This window comes from Oratosquilla oratoria, chromosome 11 (assembly GCF_046742065.1).
Source record: "Oratosquilla oratoria isolate Oo_2021 chromosome 11, ASM4674206v1, whole genome shotgun sequence".
Lineage (NCBI taxonomy): Eukaryota > Metazoa > Arthropoda > Malacostraca > Stomatopoda > Squillidae > Oratosquilla > Oratosquilla oratoria.
Genome location: NC_134787.1, coordinates 50,094,878 through 50,114,808, shown reverse-complemented (window position 1 = coordinate 50,114,808; position 19,931 = coordinate 50,094,878). Strand labels below are relative to the sequence as shown.

General features: G+C 42.0%; 1 protein-coding gene across 1 annotated transcript in view; it reads right to left on the bottom strand.

The window, feature by feature from the left end:
- The window catches only part of LOC143029814 (fibroblast growth factor receptor-like 1), a 200,308-nt gene extending 180,895 nt beyond the window's left edge, over positions 1 to 19,413 (bottom strand). The window contains exon 1 of the mRNA XM_076192849.1: positions 19,372 to 19,413. The gene's annotated coding sequence lies outside the window, so the exon portion shown is untranslated. The remainder of the gene's footprint in view (positions 1 to 19,371) is intronic.
- Between the last annotated feature and the right edge of the window lie 518 nt (positions 19,414 to 19,931).

Here is a 19,931-nt window from a genome sequence, read left to right as displayed (position 1 = left end):
GGTCCTCTGACCTCACCAACAGAGTCTTTTCTAAATTTAATTTCTGGCTGCCGTCAGGTGATTTTATTCATCTCGGGGGTACAGCCCCCGTCTCTGTGGCGAAAGGGTTGATGCTTCCAATGTAAGAACTCTCTCTTTCAGCCAAAGGGTTGTGGAGAAATGAGCCCACAACTCGTTGTTGTTGTTGTTGTTGTAGGGGGGCCCTGCAAGAAGCATAACTCGGCAACAGCTGCCAAAGAACCTTCGGAAAAAGAAAACACCTGACGAGAGCACAAAGGGGTCCAGACCTTCAGGGCCAGCAGGCAGACTGCTCCAGGAGGAGGAGGAAGAGGAAGAAAAGAACTAAGAAGAGGAGGTTAAGGAGGAAGAAGAAGAGAAAGAAGAGGAGAAAGAAGAAAAGGAGGAGGAGGAGGAGGAGGAGGAGGAGGAAGAGGAGGAGGAGGAGGAGGAGGAGGAGGAGGAGGAACAGCAGCAGCAGGAGGACGAAAAGAAGTAAGAAGAGCAGGTTAAGGAGGAAGAAGAAGAGGAGAAGGAGGAGAAGGAAGAGGAGGAGGAGGAGGAGGTTGAAGAGGTGGTTGAAGAAGAATAGAAGGAGGAATAGGCCAAGAAGAAAAATATGGGAGGAAAAGGAGATGAAAAAGTAAGAGGACCAGGAGGAGGAGGAGGAGGAGGAGGAGGAGTAAGAGGAGGAGTAGGAGGAGGTTGAGGAGGTGGTTGAAGAAGAATAGAAGGAGGAATAGGTCAAGAAGAAAAATGAGAGAGGAAAAGGAGATGAAAAAGTAAGAGGAGGAGGAGGTTAAGGAGGAGGAGGAGGAGGAGGAGGAGGAGGAGGAGGAGGAGGAGGAGGTTGAGGAGGTGGTTGAATAAGAATAGAAGGAGGAATAGGCCAAGACGGAAAATGTGGGAGGGAAAGGAGATGATGAAAAAAGAAAAGGAAGAGGAGGAGGAGGAGGAGGAGAAAAAAGAGGAGGAGCAGGACAAGGAAATGGAGGAGAAAAAAGAGAAAGACGAAAAAGGAAAAGGAGGAGGTTGAGGAAGAAGAGGAGGTTGAGGAAGAAAAGAAGATTGAGGAGAAGAGGAGGTTGAGAAGGAGGTTGAAGAAGAAGAGGAGGAGGAACAGGCCATGGAAGTAGAGGAGGAAAAGAAGACAAAAACGGAAGAGGAGGAAGAGGAGGAAGAGGGGGGAAGAGAAGGAGAGGCACAAAGAGGAAGTAACAGTGAGAGAGGAAGGCGAAGAGAGAGGAAAAGGAGGAAAAGTTGGAAGAAAACGAGTGAGAAGAAATGGAAGAGGAAGAGGATGGAGAAGAAGAGACGGGAGAGGAAGAGAACGGAGATTAAAAAAGAGGAAGAAGAAGAAGAGGATGAGGAAGAAGAGGAGGAAGAGGACGTGATGTAAAGGATTTGGTAAGTCGGACACTTGGAGGAGAGTCTGAAGAAAAGACAAAAAAAAAAAAAAAAAAAAAAAAAAAAAAAAAAAGACCACAAACATGGAGTAGGAAGCCACAGAGATCTAAAAATAATAATAATAATAATAAAAATAGAAATAAAAAATAATGATAAAACAAGACAGAATACAAAAAAAAAAAAAAAAAAAAAATAAGATAAAATAAAATAAAAACAAAAACAAAAGATTGTTATGCCGATGTCACACTAAGCGGCGTCGCCGGATGATGCCAGATGATGTTTGCAATTTCAATTACCTTAATAAAATCACCTAGCGACAGAAACCAGAACTTGACATAGCGACCACCATCTTCCCCTCTCCAGTCTGAAACTACTTTATTTTATTCTATTTTTCCCGACACGTCCTTATCACCAGATTCTCCACCAGAAGATTCTACAACAAAACCCTCCCTCATCACCAACACAACCCCATCACACAGACCCTCCACCTTCACCTACTCCAACACAATTACCCCCATCCACCAACAAACACCACCCTGCCCCTTCTCCAACAACAGAGTCAGCTTAATCCCCATCTCCAACACTAACATTCCTAAAGCCTCGTACAAAGGGGCCCCGTCACCTTCTTAGGGGCGGTGACTGCGAAAGGTTCCGCAATGTCGTTGAGTGGCACTGTCGTCCTCAAAGAACGACGACGACGACGACGACGACGACGACGACGACGACGACGACGACGACGACGACGACGACGACGACGACGACGACGACGACGACGAAGACGACGACGACGACGACGACGACGACGACGACGACGACGACGACGACGACGACGACGACGACGACGACGACGACGACGACGACGACGACGACGACGACGACGACGACGACGACGACGACGACGACGACGACGACGACGACGACGACGAAGACGACGAAGACGTGGGGGACAGTGTTAAGTCTGTCCACAGTTTCTATTACATCTGCAACTAAAATTACAACTAGAACTACAAATACAGCTACAACTACGACTAAGGCTACAAGTACAACTACGACTACAACTACAGGTACAACTTCAATTAAAGTTACAACTAGAACTGGAGCTACAGGTACAGTTACGAGTATAACTACAGCTACAACTACAACTACAACTACAACTACAACTACAACTACGGATACAAATGCAACTACGGTTAAAGCCGCGACTATAACTATAATTATACAACTGCAACTACAACTACAGATACGGATACAACTACAACTACTAAACTACGACTAAAGCTACACCTACGACTACAACTACAACTACGGATGCAAATACAACTATAGTTACAACCATAAATATAACTAAAACTACATCTAGGACTACAACTACGATTACACTTATGGGTGTAACTACGAGTACAACTACAACTACAATAACTATATCTACGACTACAACTACACCTACGGCTACAACAACTACAGCTACAAAAACTACAACTACGAATACAACTTCAACTACAATGTAACTACGACCATGTCTACCACTATGGCTGCAACTACAGTAACAACAACAACCACAACCACAACCACAACAGCATCCACGAAAGCAATTCAATCTACATGGAAATCCGAAAAATGTTTGGAAAAGGTTTTGTTCCCTAGTTGTTCATCCTTCTCCTCTTCTCCCTCCTCCTCTCCCTCCTCCTCTTTCTCTTCTTCCACCTCCTCCTCCTCCTCTTCCTCCTTTTCCACCTCCTCCTTCTCCTCTTCCTCCTCCTTTTCCTCCTCCTCCTCCTTTTTCTCTTACAACTCCTCCGCCTCTTCCTCCTCTTACTTCATCTCCTCCTCTTCCTCCTCATTTTCCTCCTCCTCCTTTTTCTCCTCCAACTCCTCCGCTTCTTCCTCCTCTTACTCCTCCTCCTCATCTCCTCGTTCTCACCTCTCCTTCCCTTCCTCCTTGACTCCCTCCCTCTTATCGCACTCACTCACTCACTCACTCACTCACTCTCACCCACTCGCTCTTACAAAAGAATACAATGGAAGACCATTTTGGTGGTAGAAGACCGTCTGATCCAAAACAAGTAAGAATAAATAGATAGATAAATAGACATATATAGATAGACAAGCAGACAGACAGACAGACAGAAAGACAGACAGAGAGAGAGAGAGAGAGAGAGAGAGAGAGAGAGAGAGAGAGAGAGAGAGAGAGAGAGAGAGAGAGAGAGAGAGAGAGAGAGAGAGAGAGGTAGAGAGTAAGGGAAAACGAGAAAGAGATAAAAAAAGAGAGAAAGGGAGATAAAGACCTTCCCCGCCAAATTCATCGTTCCAGTTCTCCAACATCGGCTCCCGTCCTACTTCTTCCTTCTCCCCTTCCCCCCACCCCCAGCCTTTCTCCCCCCCCTTTCCCTCACTTCCCCCAAATTGTTCTCGTCCCCTCAGTCGTTTCCCCTCAGTTTCTTTGGCCATTTCGACGAGTTCTGTCCTCTCGTTTGTCGTCCCAAGAGCCTTCAGACTCTTCTGATCGCTTCCTTTCTCTCCTTGCAGACTCTATCCTTATCTCCTCCGCCCGCTCTCCTCCTTTGTTTCCAGCTAGCAGCCTTTGTCATCATCTCCTCCTCTCGCTTCCTTCTTCTCCAGACTGCCTTCATTCTTATGTCCTCCTTCTATCTCCTCCTTTGTCTCCAGCCAGCCTTTGTTATCATCTCCTCCTCTCGTTCCTTCTTCTCCAGACTGCCTTCATCCTTATGTCCTTCTTCCGTCTCCTCCTTTGTCTCCAACCAGCCTTTGTCATTATCTCCTCCGCTTGCTTCCTTTGTCTCCGGACAGCCTTTATACTTGTCTCCTCCATCAGTCTCTTCTTTTGTCTCCAGCCAGTCTTTGTCATTATCTCCTCCTCTCGTTCCTTTTTCTCCAGATAGCCTTCATTCGTATGTCCTTCTTCTTCCTTCTCCTCCTTTGTCTCCAGCCAGCCTTTGTCATTATCTCCTCCTCTTGTTTCCTCTGCCTCCTGAGAGCCTTTATCCTTATCTCCTTCTTCCATATCCTCCTTTGTCTCCAGCCAGCCTTTGCCATTATCTCCTCCTCTTGCTTCCTTTGTCTCCTGAGAGCCTTTATCCTTATCTCCTCCACCTCATTCCGTGGCTCTTTTACTTCTTCACTTTCTCGCCGAGCCTTAGTTGAGGTCCTTAGGTGCTCTCTCTCTCTCTCTCTCTCTCTCTCTCTCTCTCTCTCTCTCTCTCTCTCTCTCTCTCTCTCTCTCTCTCTCTCTCTCTCTCTCTCTCTCTCTCTCTCTGCCTTGAGCGCTCTTTATTGTTCTTTTTCTCGTCTCTCTTATCACCACTTCATGTTCTTTTCTCCTCTAAATTGCCTCTCCCTCTCTCTTTCACTCTTTATTCCTCTCGCTCCTTTCTCTCTCTCTCTGTCACTCTCTACTTAACGCTCCAAACCCTATGAACGTAAATCAAAATACATAAATTATAAGGAGACCCCTTCTCCTGTCCTCTCCTCTCTCCTCTCCTCTCCTCTCTTCCCCTCCCCTCCTCTCTCCTCCTCTCCTCTCTTCCCCTCCCCCTCTCCCCTCCTCTCCCCTCACCTCCTCTCCTCTCCTCTCCTCTCCTCTCCTCTCTTCCCCTCCCCTCCTCTCCCCTCTCCCCTCTTCTCTTCCCCTTCCCTCCTCCCCCTCTCCCCTCCCCTCCTCTGCCCTCTCCTCTCTTCTCCTCTCCTCTCTTCCCCTTCCCTCCTCTCCCCTCCCCTCCTCTCTCCTCTCCTCTCTTCCCCTCCCCCTTCTCCCCCCTCCCCTCCTCTCCCCTCCACTTCTCTGTCCTCTCCTCTCCTCTCCTCTCCTCTCTTTCCCACCCCTATACCTCTAATCTCCTTTCTATCCTTCCCCTTCTTTCCCCTACTCCTCTCCTCTCTTCTCCTTCCCTCCCCTCTCCTCCACTTATCCTCCATTTTGCTTTTGCCCTCCTTAAATCACTCCTTGACCACTACCTCCATGTCTCAACCTCTCTGAGGAAATTATAGAAGCGCTGGTTATGAGCATAAAAAAATCTTCCTTTCCCTCCCGTCCTTTCTCTTCTCGTCTCTTCCTCTCTCCTCTTATTTCCTCTTTTCATATGTCCCTTCTTCTCTTCCCCTCTCCTTCTCCTTCCTCTCTTTCTCTTTTCTCTCTTCCAATCTCCTTATCCTTTCTTCTCCTCCCCTCTCCCCTCTTTCCTCTTTTCTCTTTCCCCTCTTCTCCCTTCCCCGTCGCTCAAAAGCTAATCTGACAACATATTCCTCCTCCTCCTCCTCCTCTTCCTCCTCCTCCTCCTCCACCTCCACTTCCTCCTGCACTGCCTCTTCTCCTCCTCTTCGCCCCCCCTACCCCATCTTTCTCTCCGTCTCCCCCTCCTCCTCCTCCTCCTTATTTTTCCCTTTCCCCTCCTCTTCTCCTCCTCCTCCTCCCCCTCCTCCTCCTCCTCCCCCTCTTCTGCTTCATCTTCAGCTCATCACCACAGACCGACTCACCTACACTTTCCGCGTCACTTCTCAGGATTGATGCTGCAGAAGTGGGGGAGGAGGAGGAGGAGGAGGAGGAGGAGGAGGAGGAGGAGGAGGAGGAGGAGGAGGAGGAGGAGGAGGAGGAGGAGGAGGAGGAGGAGGAGGAGGAGGAGGAAGGGAAGGAGGAAGAGGAAGAGGAGGAAGAGGAAGAGGAGGAAGAGGAAGAGGAGGAAGAGGAAGAGGAGGAAGAAGAGGAGGAGGAATAGTAGAGAAATAATAGGAGGAGGAGGTGAAGGGAAAGGAGAAGGTGTAGGAAAAGGAAGAGGGAAAATAAGAGAAAAAAAGATTAACAAGAAGAGAAAGAGCAAGAGGGATAGGAGGAAGAAAGAGGAGAATCTGAATAGGAACAGCAAAAGGAATAGAAAGAGGGAAAGGAGGAGGGGAGGAGGAGGAGGAGGAAGAGGATGAGGATGAGGAGGAAATTAGAAAAAAGGTAATGAGGAAGAAAATAGGAAGAGGGAAGTGAGGAAGAAGAGGAAGAAAAAGAGAACAAGAGGAAAAAGAGAGTAGAGGTAAGATAAAGAGAGTAATAAGATAAAGAATATAAAGAGGAAAATGAAGAGGAGGATAAAAGAGAGAATGAGGATGATGGTAAGAAGAGGGAGAGGAAGAGGAAAAGGAGGAGGAAGAAAAATAGAATGAGGACGAGGAAGAATTGGAAGAAAACTAAAATGAGGAAGAAGAAAGAAAAAGAAAATAAGAAAAAGGAAGAAGGGGAAGAGGAAGGGAAAGAGAAAAAGGAAGAGGAAGAGGAAGAGGAAGAAAAAGGAAATGACGAAGAGGAGGAAGAAGAGAAAGAAAAAATGGAAAAGGAAGGGGAGAAGAAGACAAAGAGGAAAAGAAAGAGGAAGGTGAGAGTGAGATAAAGAGGAAGAGGAAGAGGAAGAGAAAGAAGAAGGGGGAGAGGGAGGGGAGAGGAAGATAAGGAGGGAGAGGAAGAGGAAGAAAATAAGAAGGGGAGAGGAAGATGAAGAGGAAGAGAAAGAAGAAGGGGGAGTGGAAGGGCGAGAGGAAGATAAAGAGGAAGAGGAAGAGGAAAAGAAAGAAGGGGAAGAGGAAAATAAGGAGGAGGAGGAGGTGGAGGAGTAGGAAGAGAAAGAGGGAGGGAGAGAGTAAGATAAAGAGGAAGAGGAAGAGAAGAAGGGAGGGGGAAAGGAATATAAAGAGGAAGAGACAGAGGAAGAGGAAGAGGAAGAGAAGGAGGAAAGGGGAGAGGAGGTTTACGGTTCGTGCCAATGGCTCTGACGTTGAATCGACTGTCGCGCTCTTCCTCCAGGATGGAACCCAGTTGGGGGGGGGGAGGTAGAGGAGGAGAAGGGGGATGGGGGAGGATGGAGGGGGAAAGGGGGGGTGATGGTGGTAGGTGGTGGGTCAAGGGGAGAGATGCAGCTGTGTTGACGACACTACAAAATATTCAGTACCCAAAAAGACCTTTTATTATACAAGAAAGAGCGAGAGAGAGAGAGAGAGAGAGAGAGAGAGAGAGAGAGAGAGAGAGAGAGAGAGAGAGAGAGAGAGAGAGAGAGAGAGAGAGGGGGGAGAAAAGATAAAAAGTGAGTAAGAGAGAGACCGAGAGAGAGAAAGAAAACGATACAGAACAACTCGCACCCAAAAGATACCGACAGCTTTTTTGATAGTCCCTCAGCTCTCTCTCTCTCTCTCAAAAAAAAAATCAAGACCTTCAGCTCCGTAAAAAAAAAAAAAAAAAAAAAAAAAAAAAAAAAAATATAAAAAAAAATCAAGACCTTCAGCGTCGTCGTCGTCAGCCCCCCCCCCCATTCCCCCCACCCCCCCCACCCCCCCGGGCAAGACGGGGCGCGATAGGAGGTCTTTCTCGCGTGGCCGAGAGTGTCCTTGCGTCACCTGGGCCGTGAATCCGTATCAGACACTTCGGTCCACAAGTGGCCCACTTTCTTTACTTCCTCCCTTCGCTTCGGGTGGCCCACTTTGAACTCTGGGATCTTTCATCTTTTTTTCTTTCTTTTATCAGGAGGCACGGTGCTGCCCCTTCCTCCCCACTCCGACGTCGACGAGTCCCAAGAGTTTCATAATGGCCTCATTTTTATACACATGAATGAGGAATGCGGAGTAAACTGTGTAATAAAATATTCAAATGTAGAAGTAGCGCCTTTTGGTGAAAAACATTTTTCAAAGGAAAGAAGGTTGAGAACATTCTCGAAATGTTGCTGAGAATATTTTCAAAACAATGCTGAGAATATTTCATTTGATTTTTTTTTTTACTAAGAATATTCTCAAAATTTCTTTAAGACTATTTTCAAAACTTCTTTTACAAATACTCAAACCTGGTCGTAACCAAGCTTTGATCGCGGGTCCCTCTGAGTGTAAGTCCCGCTTGCTACCATCTTATCCAGGCTACGCGACAGCCGAGTTTGATTATTGAGATTACATCGTTACTGGTTACGTTATACACATAACCTTGTTTTCTACTCTTTAACCTTGCTCCGCGTGGTGGACTACTTCACACATTTTCTTCTGGTTAACTTCAGGCGATTTGAATTACCTGGCGGATGAAGATTAGGTCTGACAGGGTCTCAGCCACCCCCCTAATGTCTTCAGGGATTTCCCTAAACTGAATAAAATCGCCTGTAGGCAGCCGTAACCGACACAAGAATAAAGACACAAAGTTCAATCGGGTTTTAAATTCAAATGAATAAAATCACTTGACGACAGACGTATTAAGAGTCGAACATAGACGCCCAAGACTTATGGGCCCAATACTTAAGCTTTCCCTGAGGACTTTCTTAGAGCCTCAGTTTTTGTTTGTTTGTTTTTTTGAGGGGGGGGGTGCATTTTGGATTCCGAACACTCCTGAAACTCAAAGACCAATTTCGAACTCCCCCTCCGAAGTGACTTCCTCTTAGTTCGTTCTCCCCTTCGTCAGGTTCGTCATATCCTGAAGGAGGGTCGCTACCTACTTTCCCTCGACTCCTGGAACGCCCTCAACCTCTTGCCCCCCGGACTGTTCTCCCCTGCGTCAGTTTGGTCATATCCTGAAGGAGGGCCTTCGCACCCTTCCCCTTCGACTCCTGAGATCGTTCTTTTCCTTCCCCAGCGTCCCTTGCATACGAACTCTCCTCTCGTCGAACACCATAACCTCGTCTTTCAGGAGAACCCTGAGGTGCTCCTCTTCGGGGGGATGGCGGGGGGAGAATGTACTGTTCTCATTACGCCCACCGCGGGAGCGGAGATAGAACACTCTATCCTGTGATTGATCAACTGCTCGCCCTCATTTCGAACCCGCTCCTGGTCTTCGGACCCCTCGCCGATGGCCCTCGTCCTCCCCTTTCTCCAAACAGAATATTTCCCCCCTTCTACCTCTTCCTCCCCTCCTCCCTCTCGCTCGCTCAGGCTCGTTCTCGAGCTCTTCGGGCCAAGGGCTCATCCACAAATGCACTTGGATGCATATACGGGGGGATGAAGACTACGAATATGGCGCCTGCCTATGATACGGATCTAACCGCGGTTTGGTTATTTGGTGCCTTGTCGGGTCTCCGGCTTGGGAAGTGGGGGAGGAAGAGGAGGAGGAGAAGTGGGGAAAGGAGGGGGAGCTTCCATTTCTCCTGTAGGAGTAGTAGTCCCTTCCTCAAGCCTCAATCTCCCCTCAAAAAAAAAAAGAAAAAAGAAAAAAAGGAAATACTGGGGTTGTTGAATATTGCTTCTGTGAATGGAGACGCGTTCATAATCATGTTTAGTCATATTTGCGTTTTTGTGTATACGAGTGAGGATGAATGCTGGTACACATGTATATGTGTGTATTTAGGGTGCACACGTACACACACGCACGTACATACATGCATAGATACACACGCGCTCGCAAGCACACACACACACACACACACACACACACACACACACACACACACACACACACACACACACACACACACAGAGAGAGAGAGAGAGAGAGAGAGAGAGAGAGAGAGAGAGAGAGAGAGAGAGAGAGAGAGAGAGAGAGAGAGAGAGAGAGAGAGAGAGAGAGAGAGAGAGATAAATAGAGAGAGTGAGAATGAGAGAGAAAGAGTGCAAAGTAACTGAGGACCTTTTGTTCCATAACAAGCTTCGATGAAGAGCATTTGCCGGGACACAACCTCCTACTGAGGCATTTGCCGTGAACAGTGGCCCTCGACCTTCGGGTAATTACCGACAAGTGAGTAATTTGGGTAATTTTCTGGTTGTGGTAATCCTCTAAGTACCTCTCTAGACTTGTTTAGACATCTTCTTTGTCGCCAGGTGATTTTATTCAAATACAGGGAAATTGTATGACTCGAAAGTCGTGCATAGAGGTTGCCTCGTCCTTCCAGGGGATAGAACTGTTCTGTAATGAACCACAAAGTCTATTGCAGGAAGTCAATTATAAGCGGAATTTTCTACATACAAAAGAAGCATAATAGAATGAAACAAAAAAGAAAAGAAACGAAAATAAAATAAAACAAGGTAAGATAGAGTGAAACAAGGAACTGGAATATAAAATAAGTCAAAGGGTCTGAAGGTCATTATTTCGAGAGAAAGGGAGGCGAGGGTTGGCCAAATGGAAATAAAATACCAAAGTGGGAACGTAATAAGATAAATCTCCTTTCTGAAGGGGGGAGGAGGGGAGTTCCTTAGCCTCACTCCAAGTATGTCATGAGTCATTTGTTCATTATAGCTGCCGTCAGGTGATTTTATTAAGTGATGAAAATGTTAAGGGAGAATGTGTTCCAATATTATTATTATTATTATTATTTTATTTTTTTTATTTTTTTTCTTATCGGTTATATCGGTGATTAATGTGGAGGTTCCGAGTTTACTCCCCAAACTGTCGATATTTTGATGACATTGATGGGTGGTGGGGTGGTATGGGGGAGTCGCCTATATCCGACCTTCCTAAAGGATCTTTAATTCGTCATTAAATCAGATCCGGGTAGGGTACGTATGGTTAGGTTAGGGTGGGTCAGGATAGGCTAGGTCAGGTCAGATAAGATGATGACAGGTTAGGTTAGGTCAGGTGAGGATAGTTTAGATTTGATAAATTTTGGTTAGAATTTTTCTATGTGAGGTTGTGATTTACAACATGAATTTTTCAGCCAGTGATTAATTTTGTATGTAAATTTTGTTTTTGCAGAGGAAATGGCTGGTAGATTTCATTTTTATGTAACTGCTCCTATGAGCTCAAAGAGTATTGTTTGAAAATTTATACAACTCCTTACACATACTACGTTATATATGTATATTATATATATATATATATATATGTATATATATATATATATGTATATATATATATATGTATATATATGGTTATTTTATACAACTGCTCCCTAAATGCTAGATAAAAAATTTCTATACCCATAATGGCTGTTGTTTGTTATCTTATATAACCGCTCTCCATACACTTAATGTTTTTTGTCTGTTATTTTTCCTGCATAAATTCTATGAGAGTCAATATTCTAAGGAATTGGATGACACCCCTGTGGATCAGAGTCACGCAGCATACTTTTATGACCAGAGACTAATTTCCACTCAGAGAAGAATACTGATTACTTTTTAGCGTCTGCTATCTCTTTCTTCTGTTGCTGTCTATCTCTACTTTACCATCTCGAAGCTTCTTCAGTGTGACTGTCCCCCAACGATAGAAGTTCTGGCTAAGTGCGACAGAATGCAAAATAAGATTTGTTACCTTACGTCCAATGTATTTAATGACTTCTTTGTTATTCTACACAACTGCTTGCTATGTACTGAGCAAGCATGGACATGAGATGAGAGCCCCCCACAAGCTTAGTCTTGTTTTCGCCATAACGCGTGGTGACGTCATGTCGCCGTTGTTTCCGCGTCGCTGAGCTTCTGTACAAGCCTTTTCCGCGTCACAAGCTCTGAAACCTCCATTCTTTCTTCTTTAATTCCGTTTAATGGCACACATTCTACTCAGGCTTATTTCTGTGGGGACATGTGATCACCAGAGAGGACAATAGAAGTGACTTTGAGATTCTGAGATGGTCTGGTTGATAAGGAAGATGGTGGTCAGTTTGAGATTCAGGAACGAATTCCATACAAATGAAGACAATGTCTCGGTAAAAGACAAAGTCAACTTGCCCTGGTGGAGTAGGTTACCACCCTCAATCTATTTTATTTTACTCTTTCTATTTATCAGTTAATTTTTTTTATCTATTTATCTATTTATCTATTTATTCATTTATTAATTTGTTCAATATGAACCTATTCCAATTTCATCACTTTCTCTTTTTTATCTATATATTTATTAATTTAATTTGAACACATTAATTTTCCATTTACTTGTTTATTAATTTGTTTATTTTCTAATCTATTCATTTATTAATCAATTTGTTTGAGATATACCTATTCCAATCAATTTTATTTAATTTTATTTACTTGTTCATCTACTTATTCATTAATTAATTTTTTCACAAATTCATTTCTTATCAATTAATTTTGACAACATTTTTATCTTAATTATTCTTATCTATTCACTTATCTACTTGTTAAATCGTTGTGTAATATTACTTTCCTTTAGGTCGTATTAATCTCTTGATTTGATTATCTTCTTACTTATATATTCATCTATCTATTTTTGCATTTTATCTATTTGTTATTTTGGCTACCCCCCGTGTAAGGGGGAAAAAGCCTTTGGTAGTGTTTATTTAGTTCATTGTTAGATAATCTAGATTTCACATATCCGCTCCTACACACATCTCAGAGAGATGAATCTTTTGTAAGTTTTGTATTATGTCGTCTTAGAGGAGTGACAAGTGGGAGAGGGGGTAGGGGGGAAGGGGGGATGAAGGAGGGAAGGGGGGATGAAGGGGGGAAGGGGGATGGTCCTTGGTGAGTCACAACAGAGATAAGGGTTCCTCCCCTCATCGCCAGTGACCCATGTGAGGATCGCCGAAGAAAGAAGACCATTTGGTCCTTCAAGGAGTAAAAAAGAAATTAAGTCATAAACAAAAATAAATTATAATATGATAACAAATGGAAAAATAAATCAAATGATTAAGACACATGTAAAATAAATAAATGAATAGATAAATCAAAATAACGTATAAATGAATAGGTAACCAAACACCAAAAAACACAGACGGCTCTACAAGTTATGTTGCTCTTCCCAAAGGGAACTTCGGAATGTTTTCTCTTCTATTAAGACTTTTTAAAATTCGAATTTTCCAATATTCGGAACGAAAAATCCTTTCTGAAAAAAGGAGAAAATGTATATATATCTATATATATATATATATATATATATATATATATATATATATATATATATATATATATATGAATATATACATATGCATATATATATATATATATATATAAAATAAATGAATAAATAAACAACTGATTATATATAAATAAATTAATATATAGATTTACAAGTAGATAAACAGATAAATACATAAATTGATAGGTAGATAAGAATGTAAATAAATTAATAAATAAATAAACTAAACAAAAAGTATTTCCAGTATTCGAAATTTGATTGAATTTGGAGTTTTATATTCCATATCATGGAGGATTTCTGAATATTGTATATTCATATATATACATATATATATATATACATATATATATATATATATACACACATATATATATATATACACAGACATATGTATATATATATATGTATATATATAAGATATATATGTATATATACATATATATATACATACATATATATATATATACACATACATATGTATATATATATATATATATATATATACATACATATCTATTATATATATATATATATATATATATATATATATACATACATATATATATATATATATATACATATGTATATCCATGTATACATGTATACACACACACACACACACACACACACACACACACACACACACACACACACACACACACACACACACACACACACACTCACACACACACACTCACACACACACACACACACACACACACACACACACACACACACACACACACCACACACACACACCCACACACTCACAGATTTATACATACATATATATATATATATATATATATATATATATATATATATATATACAGTGTATATATATATATATATATATATATATAGAGAGAGAGAGAGAGAGAGAGAGAGAGAGAGAAAGAAGGAGAAATATTGAAGTATTTATATTCAAGGGGGGCACCAGAACTTCAGGGAGCGACTGTTCCTCGTACAGTCAACTTCCGGCGATCTATTGCTCGTGAAGTACGAGTGGAAGTTCGCGTTTTTGACGATAGCGGTGGGGGAGAGGGGGGAGAGGTCCGTGGAAGCAATTCCGACCCTTCAGTCGTCCTCACCTAAGGGTCAATATGCCAGCCAAGGGGAAGGGACTCGCGAGTTAATATTTACAGTCTGGAAAAAGAGGAATGGTTTAGCTAAATGATAGTATAACTTTGAATTAAAAGTGAGTCTCGAATTTTTCAACGGTTTCTGCGGGTTTCGTGGAAGGGGTGAGGGTGAGGGACCGACCGACAAGTCTTGCAACCGACAGTGATATATGCATATATATATATATATATATATATATATATATATATATATATATATATATATATATATATATGTATATACATTATACACACACATGCACGCATACATATACATATATATATATATTATATATATATATGATATACATATATATATATGCATATATATATATCCATATCTATTCATATATGTTGTAGTCTGAGACCCCATAGACCGTGTAGTGTGGGGAACCTTCTTACCTATAATTTTCTATCATCAGGTGATTTTATTCAGGTGAAAGAACTTTCCACCCTCTTTTCCGTCTATAAGTTAGAACCTTAGTTATCAAGAATCTTTACATATATTTTCAAATGCCGTCATGCGATTTTATTCCGCTCGATGGGCAAGAGTTCCGAGCTGAAGAGTGAATGGAGGGGTGAGGAGAGGGGAAGGGGGGTTCTCGAAGAGAATAAAATCGTCTGGCGACAGCCATAAATATGTGTAACAGTACCTTTATCCACGGGATTCTGAGGCATTTTCGAATCAACATTGTAGTTCGAGTCCGAGGAGGTATTGTATAATACAATCGAGTGTATCGAGAGGATGGATACAGAACTCCTCCCCTCATCTTCTTCAATACGCTGACGAACTTTGAAGATTTCATTCTGGTTGAGGAGAAATGATTTCATGCAGCCAAAGGCATGGACCCCTTATTGAAGGGGGTCCCACCACTTGGCGGCATAACATTGCCTGTTCTTAACCATAATAAAATATATAAAGAACGTCCACAGTGTTTGAGAGGGGTTACTGAGCACGTTCTACTCCGAGTCGAAAGAATTTCCATTCTTGAAGAAATTTTCATTTCGGAAATGCTAAAATGTTTGGAAAAAAAAAAGAAAAAAAAAAAAATCTTGTCCGACAACCTGAGGAGCTGACAAAGGCTTCTGAAACGAGAAGAACTTTTGGAAAATGTTTTTTGGTTGCTTTGACCCGGTCAGTCTTGCCGAAGAAGTCTTCCTAACGGAGAGAACAGAATTGTTTCTCAAAGAGTTTCATTCCCTATCTCAGAATGACTAGACTAACCTAACCTAACCTAACCTTACCTAACCTACTCTAACTTAACATAACCTAGCCTAACCTATCCTATCCTAGCCTAATCTAGTGATGCCAGCCTAACCCTAGCCTAGCCTAATCTAACCTAGCCAAACCTAATCTAGCCTAGTCTAACCTAATATATCTTAACCTAACTTAATCTAGCCTAGTCTAACATAGTATAGCTTAACCTAACCTCACCTAGCCTAACCTTGCATAACCTGGTCTAACATGACCTAACTAGCCTCACCTAACCTAGTCCAACCTAGCATAACCTAACTTATCCTAACGTAGCATAGCCTATCCTATCCATGGCTAAGCATATCCTAACCTAACCTAGAAGGCTCTTACTGATCAGTAACTCAAGACTCTTTCTATACTAGAATGACGTGAAGAGCACACACCAGGAGTCGCCTAGCTCCGCCTGGAGTCTATGAGTTCGGAGTGCTGGGACAAGTGGCAATAAGCCGCGGCCACGGGGAATCGTTCTCGGGACTTTTTGCTTACGAGGCGGGAACCAGGCTGAACACACTAATATGGAAAAACAACCAGCGGGTTTATCTTTGGAAACAATACCGCGCTGAAGAGGTCTCGTCACAGAAGTGGTAGACTTTCTAGGAAAGCAGTAGAATGTAGATGACAAAAATGAAATAAGATGAAATAAAATAAAATAGAATAAAATAAGATAAGATAAGATAAGATAAGATAAGATGAAATAAAATAAAATAGAATAAAATAGAATAGAATAAAATAAGATAAAATAAATTAAAATAAATAAGATAAAACAAAATAGAAAATAATAAATGAATAAATAAGATAAATATGAAATAAAATAAGACAAAATAAACAAATAAATAAAATAAAATAAAGATAAAAAAAATAATAAACAAATAAATAAAATAAAATAGAAATAAAATAAAATATAAAGGCGATAAGATTTCTTTCGAGTGGAAGAGTCTTCTGTTACAAGAGCTGCGTGACTCAGGTCCGTAGGGATTTCACTCAAGTTCCCAAAATATTGACATAATATCTAGATAGTCAATACCTCATACTTGGACGAAAAGATGTAATTAAATAGAATGTAAGAATTAAAAAAATATTCAACATTTAAAAGAGAGAGAGAGAGAGAGAGAGAGAGAGAGAGAGAGAGAGAGAGAGAGAGAGAGAGAGAGAGAGAGAGAGAGAGCACACTAGACTTAAGATGAGATCTTCACGTTGAACTCGAAGGCGACTCGAGTGGAACTTGAGTAAATACTCGATGTGGTGCTCTCTCTTCTTGAGGTGCTGGACGCAGGTCCTCCTCCTCCTCCTCCTCCTCTTCCTCCTCCTCCACCTCCTCCTTCTACTTTCCATCTATCTCATACTTTATCTTATTCTATTTAATCTTTATCATATTCTATTTTACTTTATTTCTTTATTTTATTACACCTTTTATTCTGTTTTGTTTTATTTTTATTTTATTCTACTTTATTTCATTATTATCTTTTTATCTTGTTTGATTTCGTTTAATTAATTTTCTTATGTTATTTTGTTTTGATTAGTTTTCTATCATCGTCCCTATTGCTGTCATCTGCGACGCACTCATCTCCACTTATATCATCACTAATGATGCCGCTGGTATTATTGTTGTTATGTTTTGGGTCACTGAAGTAACTACCACCATTGCCAAAAACTTCGTCTTCGTCTTCGCCATCGTCATCGTCCTCCTCCTCCTCCTCCTCCTCCTCCTCCTCCTCCTCCTCATCATCATCATCATTATCATCACCATCACCATCACCACTACCACCACCGATATCGCTATCGTAATTATAACTATGTTTAGCATCAACGTTACTTTTATCATCACCATCATCATACCATAACCATCACCATCATCATCACCACTACCAGCATCATTATCACTATCACATCATCACTATCATCATAATTTTTTCCTTATTCCACAAGGAGACACCATCATGACAAGGTATGTGTGCCACAATGCAGATGTCTTGTGTCAAATATGTCAGAAGATGATGTGTCTCACCGTTGCCCAATGGTGTCAGAGGAATGGCCTCATTGCGGCCAAAGCCGTCAGCTTGTCATTTGTGTTCGCAGTGGCATAGCAATCAGAAGTTACTGGGAGCCATTGGGAATCGAACCCAGGGTTTGCAGTCACGAGGTGTGATCCAGACTTAACATGCCATAGCAATATCACAAGACACTGAACATTAATGAAAAAAATAATAAACTAATAGATAAATAAACAAGTAAATGACTAAATAAGTGAGCAAGTAATTAGAATACATGAATAAATAAATAAATATATCAATGATATACAAATAAACGAAATTCTTTATCCAAATGAGAAATTTTTCCGAAATTATTCAAGGTGCAGACCGATGCGACGTCCGTTAAATCCGTTACGACCGTTAGGGGGAAATCCAACGGCTCCTGAGACGCACTAGCCATTATCCAATTAGATGCCTTGTTTTGAATAGCCCCTGATGCTCGCTAAATGTAGAACGAGGGGCCTGAATACGCGGCACGCCGCTGTAATGGACTGAACACGCCGTCTTTCTGCCGAAGAACACAATGCAGGAGGAGAACACGAATCGGCGCGCGGAACACAATGGCCCCTCGTCAAGTGCCAAGTCTAAGACCAGATCGGAAGTCTGAAACCCCTTATGTCTCGGGTGACCTGCTTCCTACTATTCCTTTCTTGCCGTCTGTCGATCTTATTCTTCCTTGAGGCACTTCTTCTTCAGTGGCCAAAAGGTTAGTGTCAATTTCTAATGACCTCCTAACGTGCCAGAAGGGGGGGGGGGAGGCACTTTCTCTTGACTGCCGCCAGGTGATTTTATTCATTCCCGTGGCATCCTCCTCAATAACAAAAGGTCATCCAGAGTGACTCTTTGGGAAACATTTACTTAAATCTTTACGTTGGCTGACATTTGTCAACGTTAAAATCTAAGAGTCTCCTCAAGAGTGGTTGATGGATCACAAAATGGAGGACACGGTGACGGAGTTGGTGTTACTAAAATAACATTCAGAACCTTCTCTGTTAATGGAATTTCATTTACAAACCTCCATCCCATTGAAAGGCATCTGGTGAATTGAAAATATATATTACATGTCAAGTAAAGAAAGTTATGTCTAAAAAGTTAAAGTCAGAGAAATGACAAGATTGTGCATACGCACACGTGCATGTACATACACATACACACACAGACACACATACACATACATACACACACAGACACACACACACACACACACACACACACACACACACACACACACACACACACACACACACACACACACACACACACACACACACACACACACACACCTCTTCAGTCTATGATAATACAAATATGACGTCTCTGGTATCTGATACAAGATCGGCGGAAGAACTGGTTGTATGAGGATCACACTAGGTAGTAAAACATTATCCTATACGGTAACATATAAAACCATAGATGACGGTCGACAAGCTCTTGGAACACTTTGTACCTATTTCCTTTGTATACAGAGATGTCCAGAAGTCGCTGACCACTTCACGTCTTTTTTTTCAAAAAGGTAATATCCATCTCTCTCTCTCTCTCTCTCTCTCTCTCTCTCTCTCTCTCTCTCTCTCTCTCTCTCTCTCTCTCTCTCTCTCTCTCTCTCTCTCTCTCTCAGCCCTACATGTTGTATAACTTATAACTCAGGGGGTCCTTTTGTGGTTTTGTGAACGGATCTTCTGTCGAACTCATCACTTCGTGATGCCATTCTTCAGGGGACCTTCGGCAGAAACCTCCCGGTAGCCTCTCGTTCCTCTACAAAACCTCCCTTCAGGTTCCCCGGACACAATTTCTTCGGTTCCTTACCTGATGGAAGAGACGCAGTCTGGTCCGATCCAGATCCCTCTGGAAAAGAGAGAGAAATACGTTGTACAATCACTCTAAGAAGTCCTGTCACTGGTAATAAATTCAACTTAGCTCATAAAACCTCCACGTCCTGTTGTATTTGTAGGATTCCAAGGATAAAATCCTTATGACTGTAGGAATCCTTGAAAACATGAGGGCTGGAGCTTTGGTGGGCCAGTTGTTTAGTATTGATTACAGCAAACTAGAAACTAAATCTGAGACAGGAAACGTATTCTAGAGAACTAGATCGAACGCCTAGAACCCAACCTAACTTCTGGTGAGTTCTGGGACATCATGTAGTCCAATTAAAACAAATATGGACTAGTGAATCAGACTTATGACTAGGCAAGTTGTAAGAATGGACCATATCAATTAAGACTTTCCACCATTCAGAATGTGTGACGTCATTCACGTTCGTCTTTGACGTCACACACATGAATCCCTTACGTCACTCATATCCATCGCTGACGTCACTCAGGTTCATCTCTGACGTCACCACATTAATCGCTGACGTCACACAT